Genomic DNA, 13380 nt, shown 5'->3' with positions numbered 1-13380 from the left:
CTCTCTCTCTCTCTCTCTGTCTCTTTCCAACCATCTCTCTCTCCCTCCCTCCCTTCTTTCCTTCCTTTTCTCCTTTCTTCCCCCTTTGCTTCTTTTCTGTCTTTCTTTGATTCTGGTAGCCTAAATGATCAAATCTAAGTCCTTTTTCATGCTAGGCTAGCATTCTATACCTGAAACCTGTAGAACAATTGAGTTGAGTTAAATTACATAGATATTCCAACTTTATTTAGTAAATTTATTTTTGTGAATTCTTTATAGGAATACAGAAACAGCTTAAATGTTTCTGTTTGATGTAGGAAACTTACTCTAATATTATATTTTCAGATTCTGTTGAAATAATTATTTTTCCTTCAAATTTGGAAGTCTGTTCTTATTTATACTCAGTTTCATTTTTCTTATTATTCACTATTCATTGTCTTATATAAAATCCTTACTCATCTATGAATTAGTATTAGTAAAATATACCTATTAATTTTACATCACTATCTATCATTATCTATCTCTCTGCATCTATTCTCTAATAAATGGGTAGTTATGATACTTTAAATCTCATGCATTTATTCAGTTAAAAACAAGGGGGGTGGTAGAGTTGAGCTATGGAGCTATAAATTTCAAAGTTAATGATGCATTGCCTGGGATATCTAGACATGAATTGTGAGAACAAAAAATCCACAGCTGGTTTTGCAAGTGAAGTACAGGTGGGTCTTGGCAAATGAGTTTTGAGCTGAATGAATTGTAGCTCTGATTATCTGGGCTGCAGCTGACATTATAGGTTCAGCTACAGTAATAAATTACCAGAGGCATCATTAAATTCTAATTATGATTCACTTCAAAACAGTGAGCTGATCAATCAAAAGACTTGTTTTTAGTTGTGGCTGCTGTAGTTGTTTCAGATGTAGCTAAGTATCCTTTCAAGTATACTAACATAAACATAAGTTGTATATAATTTTGGAGCTGTTTTTCATAAGATTTATAGTAATTCGTAGGTAAAGTAAAATCCTCTCCCTAGTCCAAAAACAAATCCTATAATTCTCAACTCTGAGAAACATAATAGTGACAAATAAATTATGGAGATATGCTGCCATCACAATTTCCCCATGTTTTAGTGTCATTTGCAAAAACTGACTTCATTCTGTAGAGTACACTAAGCTCTGGAAAGAAAGATGGGTAGTGATTTTAAAGTCAAGATTGTAATGAGCAATATTTCAGTCTGGTGGTCAAAGTTAACATCATCACAATAATGGTCTTATTAATATGTATTCTAGATAGGATGAGAAGAGATTGTTACTTTATCTATGTAGACTTCATTCCCCAAAATTGTATCCATTATCTACTTATAGAAGGAGTGTCAAATACCCAATCAAAGCCATATTGCTGAATTCCTCTTAGTGACTCCGCTATACACAAGCAATCAAAATATAGTAAAATCTAAGTAACTGTCACAAACAATAAGAATCTATGAAGATATACAAACAGCATATTGTAAAGTGATACCCTTCACGTGACTCTGGAGGAAGAATTAATATAGACTTACATCTAAGGATATTTAAATATGGTGTGGATAGTAACAATATGAGATCATGGGTTTATTCATTGTGATAAGCATGTTATATAAAAGTAAGCTCCTAAGAACAGGGGAAAATGAGAGTGGGATATGTGGAATTCTCTAGAGCATTGTATTCCTAACTCTATACTATCCTAAAAAGAGATTATATATATATATTAAGTAGCTATTAATGAAACAAAAATATGGGTTCCACTTTAGCAGTTGGCATTGACCCTAAGTTTCTTGAATACTAATGGGTCTCCAGTTGTTGTTCTAGTTGCTATTGCTGCTAACTTTGTCAAAAGTGTTGTTGACAAAAGGTGGATACCAAATTACTGGAAGCTTTCTAGAAATACAAATCTTTCCATCTCAAGCATACTGAATCAAAAAGTTTTAGGTTGGAACTCAGCCATGTGCTTTTAAGCACCCTTCCTTGCTAATATAGGAAAAACACAGCTCCAAAACCTGAATCTAATCACCTTGTCATTCTCACTTTACTTTGTATTACTTTCTGAATAGAAACAGGAAAGAAGTTGTAGGAAAGGATGTATTTTTTTGCACTGTTGTATATAATAAGTTGACATGATTTATCTGTTTTAACTTATTTGTAATTGAACATAAAACCAAAAGAAATGTTTATGCTGTTTTCCCACTGTCGTGCCAACGACTTAAAGTACACATCCATGCTGTTTATCCACAAAAGGAATGTTGGCCTATGCAAGGCCTAGAAAAACAAACTATGAACAATATTTAATCATTTATGTGCCCCCCAACAAAAATGTAACACAAACTGCTGTTAAGTGTTTGATTACTCCAGCCCACTCATATAGTCAGACAGTTATTCTTAATGGTATCTTTTTATCACAATTTTTGTTTCATTTAGTTATGAAATAGGCAATGTACAATGCAAATTTTGGTATACACCGAATGTAAACACTCTTTACTTCGTTGTTTCTCTTGAAGATAAGTGACTACGGGGCTATGCCTTCTTGTTCAATATTATATTTGATAGCTCATTCATTTTGTTATGCTAGCATGTATTGGCATGCTCTTTTAAAAAAACTGTATAAATACAAAACACTTCTTATTCTCTAGGTTATTTTTTTGCAAATACAATTGCAAATGATGTAAAATAATCCACCATAGAAGTCTTCTTTCATACAGATGTGATCATTTCTATATGCATTCACCCAGGGAATGTTTAGCCCTCAAAAGTGAAGACAAGATATTATTTCCTTGAGTGTAGACCAATCCCTCCACCCACCCCAATGAGTATTCTGATGTATTTTTAGGTTAACATTTTCTGGATCATCTTATTGTTCCACATGTAGCATTTGATTTTGTCAAACTATTTAATTTGAGTCAATTATATGGCAGTGAGTTCACCACAGAGAGTTTTAAAGTAATTAACTTCATCATATAAAGTTGACTATATTTGCAAAACACTTGATGACTTTCCTACTTCTTTTTCTACTAATTATTTCATCATATTGCGTGATAACTTTTATTGTGACATTTTATATAAATATTTATATTCGGGGTAAAGATATACATTAATGTACCTGCTACAAATATTGCATGCAGGCTCTACTATGTATCTTTAATTTCTGTGGTATCTTTAGAGAAAATGAAGACTTTAGTTTTGTGTACTTAATTTAGTTAACTTTTATTTTATTGTTTGTTATCAATTTTTCTTATCATAGCAACCCTTTCTAGACTCAGCATTTTTTGTATTGTATTTTATTATCGGGGTGATAAATAGAGGCTTTACAATTGCATTCATCAGGTAGTGAGTATATTACTCTTTTCCCATATATTTTATTGTAAATAATAGATGGGTTACATTATATTTCCCAGATAGAGAGTACTTACTTCACATACATTGGTATCCTTTCTCATGAATTGGTCCCCATTTGCAATTCCCCCACCCCACCCCTCATCTTGTTTCTCCCCTTCCCTAATCCGATTTCAAATAACCAAATACGCATATATCCAATATAGCAGATAACAAGGTGAAATACAGTAACAATATGAGATAACCAAGGGATAGCAAAAGAGATGAGAGATAATATAGTACATTACTTTTTGAACATTGATACCCCTTCCCATGTGTTTCTCACACTTTTACTCCACCTCCCCCTCCCAAGCACTATGTACATAGTGATATAGGATTAGGCTAAGTGAAATGAACTGCAGGATATGGAGAAAAGAGGTTTATCTTTATGATTGTTGTTCTTGATATACCATATGAAATTAATCTTTTCTCTTTTTTTTCCTTCATGGATTATCTCATGCTGTTATTGTATCTGACTTTGGTACCTGGTATACTGTATTTACATTTATTTGTTTGCTCTAAATAGAGAAGGGAAAGGGAAAAACAATCAGGTGTTTTGTTTTTGGCATTTTATGATACTCAGAAAACAATGCTGAAGTCACAGACACTCCACTGTGAATGCAAGTCAGGTTAATGGAAGTTTATTTGTCATGTAGTTCATAGTTGATGACATCTGACAAGCAGGAGACAACAGCCAATGGCCCCTCATCTCCACTGACCATTAGATTTCTTATATGATGCTCCCTGAAGAAAAAAAGAGGAGCACATATACATTCAAGTCATTGGGTATTATTTTCTTTGGCATATTAGCAATTGTGTCACAGGTAGAAGTATTAAGAAGCATAGCCTCGTTTGCTTTTATGGATTATAGTTTCAACTTGCTGTCTTCAGTTCACTTTTATGGATTATAGTTTCAGTTCTGATATATCATTTCTTCTTCAACAGCCACCATGCAATGATTCCATGTCCACTCACACTTGGAAAAAAAGCATCTAAAATAGGATTCACTGTAACCACTGGATTGTACCCACTTAATAGTATTTCTCTTATATTCTGATAGCTTTTTAGAATCCTGAAACTAATTTTATATTATAACATTCATCTGTCTACAGTGTCTAAACCAACCCTATATAATACAAATTTCTAAGAATTTTGGCCTCATACCCTTCATATTTCTCCTGTAGTTTTGTTGTTGGTGGTGGTGATTTGTTTTTATGCTTATTTGTTTTGGGAGTATCAGGATTTTAATTCAAGATCTCACATTTGGCTTCTTTCCTTAGCTCATCCTTAGCTCATGCTATAGACAAGTGTGCGACAGATTTCCAGACTGATTTTTGCTGGTTATTTTGAAGATGATATCTAATGGACTTTACATTGACTGCAAACCACAAACCTCTGAATCTGAGATAATGAATTAAATTTCCATAAAGGCAACTGATTTATAATCATCATTGAATCAAAAGGGTCATGTGTCTCTTTTTGTTCATTATCATTTTTAATATGTACCTTTAAAACTATCACATGCTGTAGTAATACATATTTTCATATAAAATTGCAATACTATCTTGAAATTGAACAAATTATGTGGTAGCGGTTTGTTTCCTTGAGAATTCACTTTTATATTATTTTTGATTCTTGCCCTATATGTCTGTAGTCCTATATCACCTAATGCTGGAAATACATTCTGAAATGTATGCAGGTCTGGTATCCTGTAAGTATCATTGTCTGTTTTCACAGACTTGCGTTGAATAAATGTATGGTGTATGGTCTAGTGATGAAGTCAGAAGCCAAAGTATTCCTGAGATGGATTAGGCAGGTACAGTAAAAAAAACAAATACATTGTTTAATATTTCACAGTAATTATTTTAGGTTTATGTTTCAAAAATGTTTAAATTATTTTTAGCTAGTTATACAAAGGATCTGCTACTCAACAGCAGTCTGTGGAATGCAAACCATTTTGTTATTGAAGTTGTGATTTTTTTTCTCTTTTGTTGGTTGTGGGACTTCAACTCTAGGCCTGGCTGCTGTCCCTAGGCTCTTACACTCAAAGCTACCACTCTACCTCTTGAGCCACAGTGCCACTTCTGGTTTTCTGGTGGTTAACTGGACATAAGAGTCTCAGGGACTTTATGCTGAGACTGGCTTTGAAACTCAATTCTACAAAGCATTTTTTTATGTTTACTGTAAAATACTGGTAAAATATATGGTGTCATAAATATATATAAAACAGTGATATCATCATTTATTTATTATCATCTAAATTATCAAAGCATGTAATTAAATATCCTATATGTCAGGGGCTGGTGGCTCATTTCTGTAATGTTATCTACTCAGTAGGCTGGGATCTGTGGATCGCAGTCAAAGCCAGCCCAGGCACTAAAGTCTGTGAGATTCTTATGTCCAACTAACCACCAGAAAAAAACAGAAATGGTGCTGTGGCTCAAGTGGTTGAGAGGTAGCTTGAGCTGAAGGGCATAGGTACAGAGCCCAGGCCCAGAGTTCAAGTAATACAACAGATCGGATTACATTGCCCAGCTTCAATTTATATACCATATATTTTAATATATTTATTCGATTTTTTTCAATGATTTTTACTAGCAGGGTGTAGCGTAGTACCTCAGGCTGACTTTTATTTTTTTCTCCTGAGGTGGAGACCCAACTTCAATTTACTCATTGGCTCTACCACTTGAGCCATGCCTTCAATCCCTGTCTTTTTTTGTTTTTTGTTTTTTTGTTTTTTTTACCAGTCCTGGGACTCAAACTCAGAATCTGAGCATTGTCCTTGAGTTTTCTCAAGGCTAGTCATCTGCCATTTGAGCCACAGCATCACTTCAGGCTTTTTCTCTGTATGTGGTATAGAGGAATTGTACTAGGGTCTTAGTGCATCTCGGCAAGCACTCTACCACTAGGCCAAACTCCCAGCCCCCCCAGCCCTGTCTTTGAACATTTGTTGTCCCTGCTTCCATATCCCAATTGCTTGTGTTTGGTCAATGATTAAGTATTTTAAAGTATATTTTTTGTATTGATACTCTAGTTATTGTGGCTGAGTTCTTTCATTCTCTATTTGCTGTTTTCACTCAAATCTGATTGTGGGAAAATTTTGAATCATTTGAATCATGATAATATTCATCAAGACTTCTTATGTTTGTTATTTCTAGACAAGAAAAGACTACAACACTCAGCTCTTCTTTTAAACTGATTTATTTGATTGTGATAGGTGAATATCCACGTCACTTCAATAGTGGAAGATTGGAATGTGTACATGTTTCAGATTAATCTTTAAAACCTTAAGTTTCAGGAGTTTAATTTGTTTTCCCTTGCTTTCTCCACCCTAAATGAGTTTTGGCTCAATTGGTATAGTGCTAGCTTAAGCAACAAGCTCAGGAATAATGCTTGGAATGCAATTCAAGTTCCAGGACTGGCACACATGCACACAGGCATGCATTTGTGTGTGTGTGTGTGTGTGTGTGTGTGTGTGTGTGTGTGTGTGTATGCCTGCATGCTGGTGTGCACGCAGGCACACACACACACACATATACACGAATCCAATTATGTCTGGATTTCTTGCTCACTTATATAAATGAAGGAAACTAAGAATGATATAACAGACTAGAAGCATAGCTCCTGTCACTGGAAGTAATGTACTTATTTGTTCATATTACTTACAAACCTTAGTATGGAGTTCATCTGTATGATCTAGAATGGGTATGGTTGATATTCATGATTTTATCCATTTACCAAGAAATAAGTAGAATTTCACTATTTAAAGTAACACATTGTTGCTATTTTTTTATTTCACAGAAATACACATTAAAGGAGATAGACAGGAATCACTCAGCATCTTCTTTATTTGACCTATTGTCTTCCAACTGCTTGAAAATTTCTAGGGGAAATTTTCTACCTTAAATAATTTGTAGTTCCTTGTGTGATAGTCAATAGAATTGAGTGACATGACTTTATTGGATTGTGTTTCCATTCATGTATGTAGAATACTGTTGCTAAAACAAGAATCATAAATAAACATCAATATATAGATTCAGAAGGGCTATGTCCTTTCTGACAACTTCTCATAATCATGAAGAAGCATGAAAGAATATGATTGACTTTATATTTACCTCAAAGAAGAAAGTACAGTGGAGAACAATCTCATACAACAGAGAGATAACCAATTATAACTGGAAAGTTCACTTAAGTTATAAGGAGAAATTCTGAATGCTGACAACCAAGTGTTCTTTGGAATTTTGATCATTGTACAAATTGAGAAATTTGTAGTTTAAAATGCGTAGAGAATTTAAAATGTAAGTATAAATAATTGATTGGCATAATGCTAACAAAATATGCATGCTCTTTAATTTCAAAAGGAATGGGTAGAGTACATTGCCTATGAGCACAAAAGCAAATAAAATCTGAAAGCAATAAGAAAAACATATTTATGCTAATTTGATACTGTTAGTTCAGTTCTATAATAGTTATAGGCAGTAGAAATTTTATGACCATTTCCTGAACTTGACTCTATACCTTAAAAAGAATGCTTCATTAAAAGTTATTTTGCATGCATGAATCCATTTCCATATTTAAAAATGAGAGCCTTACTGATGGTTAGGAAGATGTGTGGCTTCTTGCTGACTGTTCCTGCAGTAATTCACAGTGCTCTGCTATTGCCGTTCAGCTGTAAAGACAGTAGGGAATTATTCAATTGTTTGTAATTTTACACATCTGACAGTTAAATCTCAACATCAGATGCAAAATTGTACCTATAGAAAATTACAGAATTGGTTCTCTCTCTGGTCAGGGGGAGAGCCCATGAAGAAATCTTTCCACCCATAAGATGGGCATTTCTTTTCCACTAATGCCCGTGAAATACCAGCCCTGGGAAATTTCAAAACATAAGGAGGGGCCGGGAGCTTGGCCTAGTGGTTAAAGTGCTTGCCTAGCATGCATGAAGACCCGGGTTCAATTCTTCGGTACCACATACATAGAAAAAAGCCGGAAGTGGTGCTGAGGCTCAAGTGGTAGAGCTCTAGCCTTGAGAAGTCCAAGGACAGTGCTCAGGCCCTGAGCTCAAGCCCAGGATTGGCAAAAAAAAAAAAAAAACATAAGGAGGTCTCACAGTCACGAATCAACAGAAAATGGATCCTGTAGATTAATGTGGCATCTTCAGTAGAAAACAATATAAAATTTCTGAGCATAGTGTAGCAACAGAGTGGACTCAACTCCATAGATGGCTTCTCTGTGCCAGAGGATTCAAAGTGAGATGAAAATTCCTCAGATATTCAAGTTTGGGTGGGATGTATTCAAATGAAAATAGCATACTAGGGGTTTAGAGACAAATAAATCACAAACATATGGTACTGATTATACAAATTTTTTGTTAACGTAATTTTTGCAGCATACTTCAGTTTCAGAGGAAATAGTTATGCCAATTGCTGTACTTATCATTTAAAAAGTTTCAGTCACAGATATGTAAATTTTCTTTCCTGTGAAATCTTCAAGAAAATTATGGATTGTTTTTCTATATGTGACATATTTCAATGTTCTACAGGTTTTTTTTTGAGAATACCTTAGCTGAAAAGATTCATCTATAAACGAAAAAGCAGGGTACCACTAACACAGAATCTTCCAAAAGAATCTTTATTATAAACTCCCAGCCCAAATCTGAACAATAAACATTAGAGTTTATTAATTACTTAGCCTATGGTATTTTGACTGTGGTATCAGATTAAGATGTTGTCTTTAAGAATCTCACAGTATTCATATATGTTTTATACTCAGGAAGTCCTTCAGAAGGCAAAATATATTATAATAAAAAATGAATGATTTTGGTAGAAGTCTCCATGCTTGTCATATGTCTTCTAGATTTTGTTTGGGGAACTATCTTCAAGAATGCTTTACAGAAAGCATAGTATCTCCACCAACAACAAAGGCACCATTTCCTTGCAGCTTAGAAAATGGAAATCATGTTTTCTTTTGGGAAAAGAGGACAAAGTTATTTGCATATGTAGTAAAATACATTGTGTAAGATCAGAGTTCTGTTATAAACAGTCTTTTCTGCATGAAAATACATCTTCTGACTTCATCACCATTTAGAACAAGGGATCTAAAGAATCAATATATAGTTCCTGGAACTCAAGCTTTAACTTTTATGGAGACTTATAATCCTTCTTTTATTTCTGATCATGATGAATTACCTTTTATCAGTATCCATGAAATTGTGTTTGTTATAAAATCACATATTTTGTTAGTGTATATGGCTAAAATTTGAAGATCTACAGAGCTAAAATTTCAGAACAAATAATCGTATGATCCCTTAACCCCACTTTACTTTCTCAATTTAAAAATATGGAACTATCCACGCTGAGCATTCACGTCAGGGACGCCACCACGCTCTCACACGTGCGCTTCCTTCCTCACTGTGTGCTTGATGTATTTCACCCTATTTATTTTGACAAAGCACTGAAATACAATAAAGAAAAGATCTGGCTTGCTTCAAAAAAAAATATGGGACTATAGCTACCATTAAAATAATACAATATTTCATTAAAATTTAAAAAGGAAGACAGGAAATATATGCTTGTCTAGGTTTATTACTGCTTCCTATTTGTCTCAAGACAACTTCCACCCCTTGACCTAATTATTAAGATTGACAATTAGCACAGTCCCAGACACATTTGTAATTTTTGTGTATTTTCTCATAATATGTAGATATACTTTCTTGAATGTCAATAGACCACTTGAATGTATGCAACATGAATGAAATGTCTAAGGAAATTTTTTCTTGTTCCTGCTGCTTCTGGGGCTTGAACTCTGGACAAGAGCAGTGCCCCTGACCTCATCAGCTTAAGGCTATCACTCTTCCCCCTTGTGCCACAGGGCCAAGTCTGATTTTCTGGTGCTTAATTGGAGAGAAGAGTCTAATAGACTTTCATCCCCAAGCTGGTTTTGGATTCAGATCCTCAGATCTCTGCTGGATAACAGGTGAGAGCCAGGCATCAAAGGAAATTTTGTTCTGTTTGTTTCATTGTTTAGCTATTGCTTATTTGGTTTGTTGTTGTTAATGAAGAGCATGAATGCTCTTCAGTTCAAATCTTAACCTCTGTAACCAGGAGTTTATGATTCCTCTCTTCTTTTCTCAGGAAGAGAAAGTGGAGTTTAAGAGATTTGTTTGGGCTATAATTGTTGTTAAAACCCACTTTTTGGAATGGTGTGGCCTGATTGTTGCATTGTTCTCATTTACAGTCATTATTTTTTCATTTGACATACCTGTGAAGAGGAGAACATAAAGATTATTTTTATTGTCTTTTCCTTCTTTAGTACCCAGTGGAAATGTTATATTGAAAATAAATTTAATTTACTGAGGTCTCCAACATAATATAGTAGGAGATGCATTTGGTAAAACGATGTCAAAAAAGAGACTGCAAACTATGAATCCAGTATTTTTATGAATTTATCAAGACTTAAAAATTATTTTGTTACATTTTGTTTTAGTAACACATCCACTATCTTTCTAATATTTCTTATATTTAGTCCAACAATTCCATCATAATAATAAAATAGCTACAAACACAAGCAAAAAAAATATTTTCTTGTTAAGGTATAAATAACTGTGTGCTCTTCCTGATTGCATTTCTGCAAGGGAAATAAAAATGTGATACAATGTTGTATTTGCATGAAAGGTACCATAAGACACTAAACTATCACTAAACTTCATTTATAACACTGGTGATTCTCTACCCTAGCTACTCCTGATTCCCTTTCCTTTCTTTTATGCTCATGGTGTTCTCCTTAGTTAATTTTAGTTCAGATTACCAAAATTCCTTCCATGTTCCAGATCAGTGAAAACTTCAAGTTGGATATTTCAGATTTTTCCACCACCAATCCCATGCATTTGAATTTAATAATTCCCCTATCTTGTGGCATTTAGGTTCTTCCTGCTACATATTATTCTGAAATTACCTTATTTATAAATTTATTCACTTAATTATGGCATAGATCCCATATACCAATCAGAAACTGCAGTAAAATAGTAGTTTCATATATTGTATTCATGGACTGCCTTCTTAAATGGCAACTCCTTTGTAAAACTACTTAAAGGTAATAATTTTAAATATTAAATCAACAAATAAAAATAATTTCTATCTTATTCCACTTGTTATGAACATGGCTAGAAGTAGTGTCTGTCACTTTTACTCCCACTGCTTAATTTATCAACTTCATATTGAAAAAAATATCTTAATCTATTTCAAATTGAGTTTTAGTTGTCGGTGAATGAGTATAGCTTAAAACAGAAACAATTTTTTTCTGTGCCAAAAATTTTAAAAGACAAGTAAAAAACTGTGCCTTTGATTTTTCTTCCCATGAAACAAAAATTTGGCATTTGATGAAAGAAGTTATATTTACTTCTTTCAGAAGCGTTTCCATTTGAATTATATTGAATTACCTGAAGCAGCACGGTATTTTCAAGATGTAAAGCAAAAACCAAACTTGGATGTATTTCCAATGCCAGATTAAAATTCTCATTTTGCATGTTTAACAATTTATGAGACTTACAAGTTTGGAATATGGATCTGTTTATTTGATTTGCTAGTTAATTACTGCTTATCTGAGCAGGTTGATTAACCTCATTTTTTCTTTGCTCAATAATCGTTTCTTTTGGATTAGATACTTTGAGTGAACAAAATCAATAAAAACATTAAGCAACATGTTTTCTTCAGGGCCTTCCCACATCCCGGTATTTTTTGTTTATATTCCATTAAATGAAAAGAAATGAGAGGAAGAAGAGTGGAACGAAGGAAGAGTAAAATGAGGAAAAGCTAAAGGAGGAAGGGAGGAGGAAAGAAGCAAAGGCTCACGATTTCCAGCCTTATCTTCAGCTCTGGGAAACTAGCATCATGTTTTATTTCACAGCCTCTCTTTCTGTGCTATTCCTGGAATATATGAGCCTTAAAGCACATTTTAGAAGGCTTTGCTATCTTTCCCTAGATACTGAATTAAGGACCACTGCAATTTCAGTGTGCTCAAAACGGCCACCTAGGGCTCCAGATTCTTCTTTTGGAGTCCCACTCAAGCCTGCACCTCACATTGCCTGTTCACACACGCTCTCCAGACACCTCCACTGTCCTTATTATTGATTCACAGTTTAGACACAAAACCGGTTCTTTTTCCATTCTCGCACAGAAATGTGCTTTTCTGAATCGGTTTAAGGCTATACTCTAAGATGAAGCCTTAGAGTACAATCTTTCTAATTACGTTCATCAGGCCTAGGGAAGTGAAGAGAAAAAGAATGGAAGATTAAAAAATACATTATCTTCCCCCCAACACACATACACACACACACACACACACACACACACACACACACACACACACACACACATTACATGGCTTGATCAAAGAATTGCAAAGTTGGGAATTTTGGGGGAGGGGCTGGGGATTTGGGGTTAAGGGCTAAAGAGGGTGATTGTTGTTTCTTTTTTCAATACATTTATTTATTTGTTTATTCATTTTATTGTAATTAATAGAAGGGTTACATTATGTTTGCCACATAAAAGGTGCTGCATTACTTCACAAATATTGATACCCCATTCCCCTTCCCCCACCCCTCATGTTGTTTCCCATCTTACCTGTCCTGTTTCAAATAACCAGATACGCATATACACAATACATCAGATAACAAGGTGAAACACTAATAATATAAGATAACCAAGGGATAGCAAAAGAGATGAGAGATAACATAGTACATTGAGGACAACAATCACTCATTGTATGGCTTTTGTTTCTATATCCAGGAGGATATCTATATCCTGTTGTTTATTTTGTATAAGAAGCTATCTCACATGCTATTACTACAGAGAAACATTTTCACTTCTCTGAAGAAACAATTATAAATGAAAAATTATGGTTTTCTATACTTCGCTCTGAGAGGAAAGCCTTGAACCTGTGGTAAGTCCTTTGCTGTGCTGAAAGCTAACTTGTGAAGCAGATCTGGGAATATTTTTCTCTC

The 13380-nt window shown here is 34.2% G+C and overlaps 1 protein-coding gene across 1 annotated transcript in view; it reads right to left on the bottom strand.

Moving 5' to 3' along the window:
- The window catches only part of LOC150056781 (uncharacterized), a 145422-nt gene that overhangs the window by 19842 nt on the left and 112200 nt on the right, over positions 1–13380 (bottom strand). The window contains exon 3 of the mRNA XM_090341780.1: positions 7974–8049. The gene's annotated coding sequence lies outside the window, so the exon portion shown is untranslated. The remainder of the gene's footprint in view (positions 1–7973; positions 8050–13380) is intronic.

This window comes from Megascapheus bottae, chromosome 11 (assembly GCF_031878675.1).
Source record: "Megascapheus bottae isolate mThoBot1 chromosome 11, mThoBot2.hap1, whole genome shotgun sequence".
Lineage (NCBI taxonomy): Eukaryota > Metazoa > Chordata > Mammalia > Rodentia > Geomyidae > Megascapheus > Megascapheus bottae.
The sequence above is the reverse complement of the archived record's forward strand: the minus strand, read 5'-3'. Positions and strand labels throughout refer to the sequence as shown.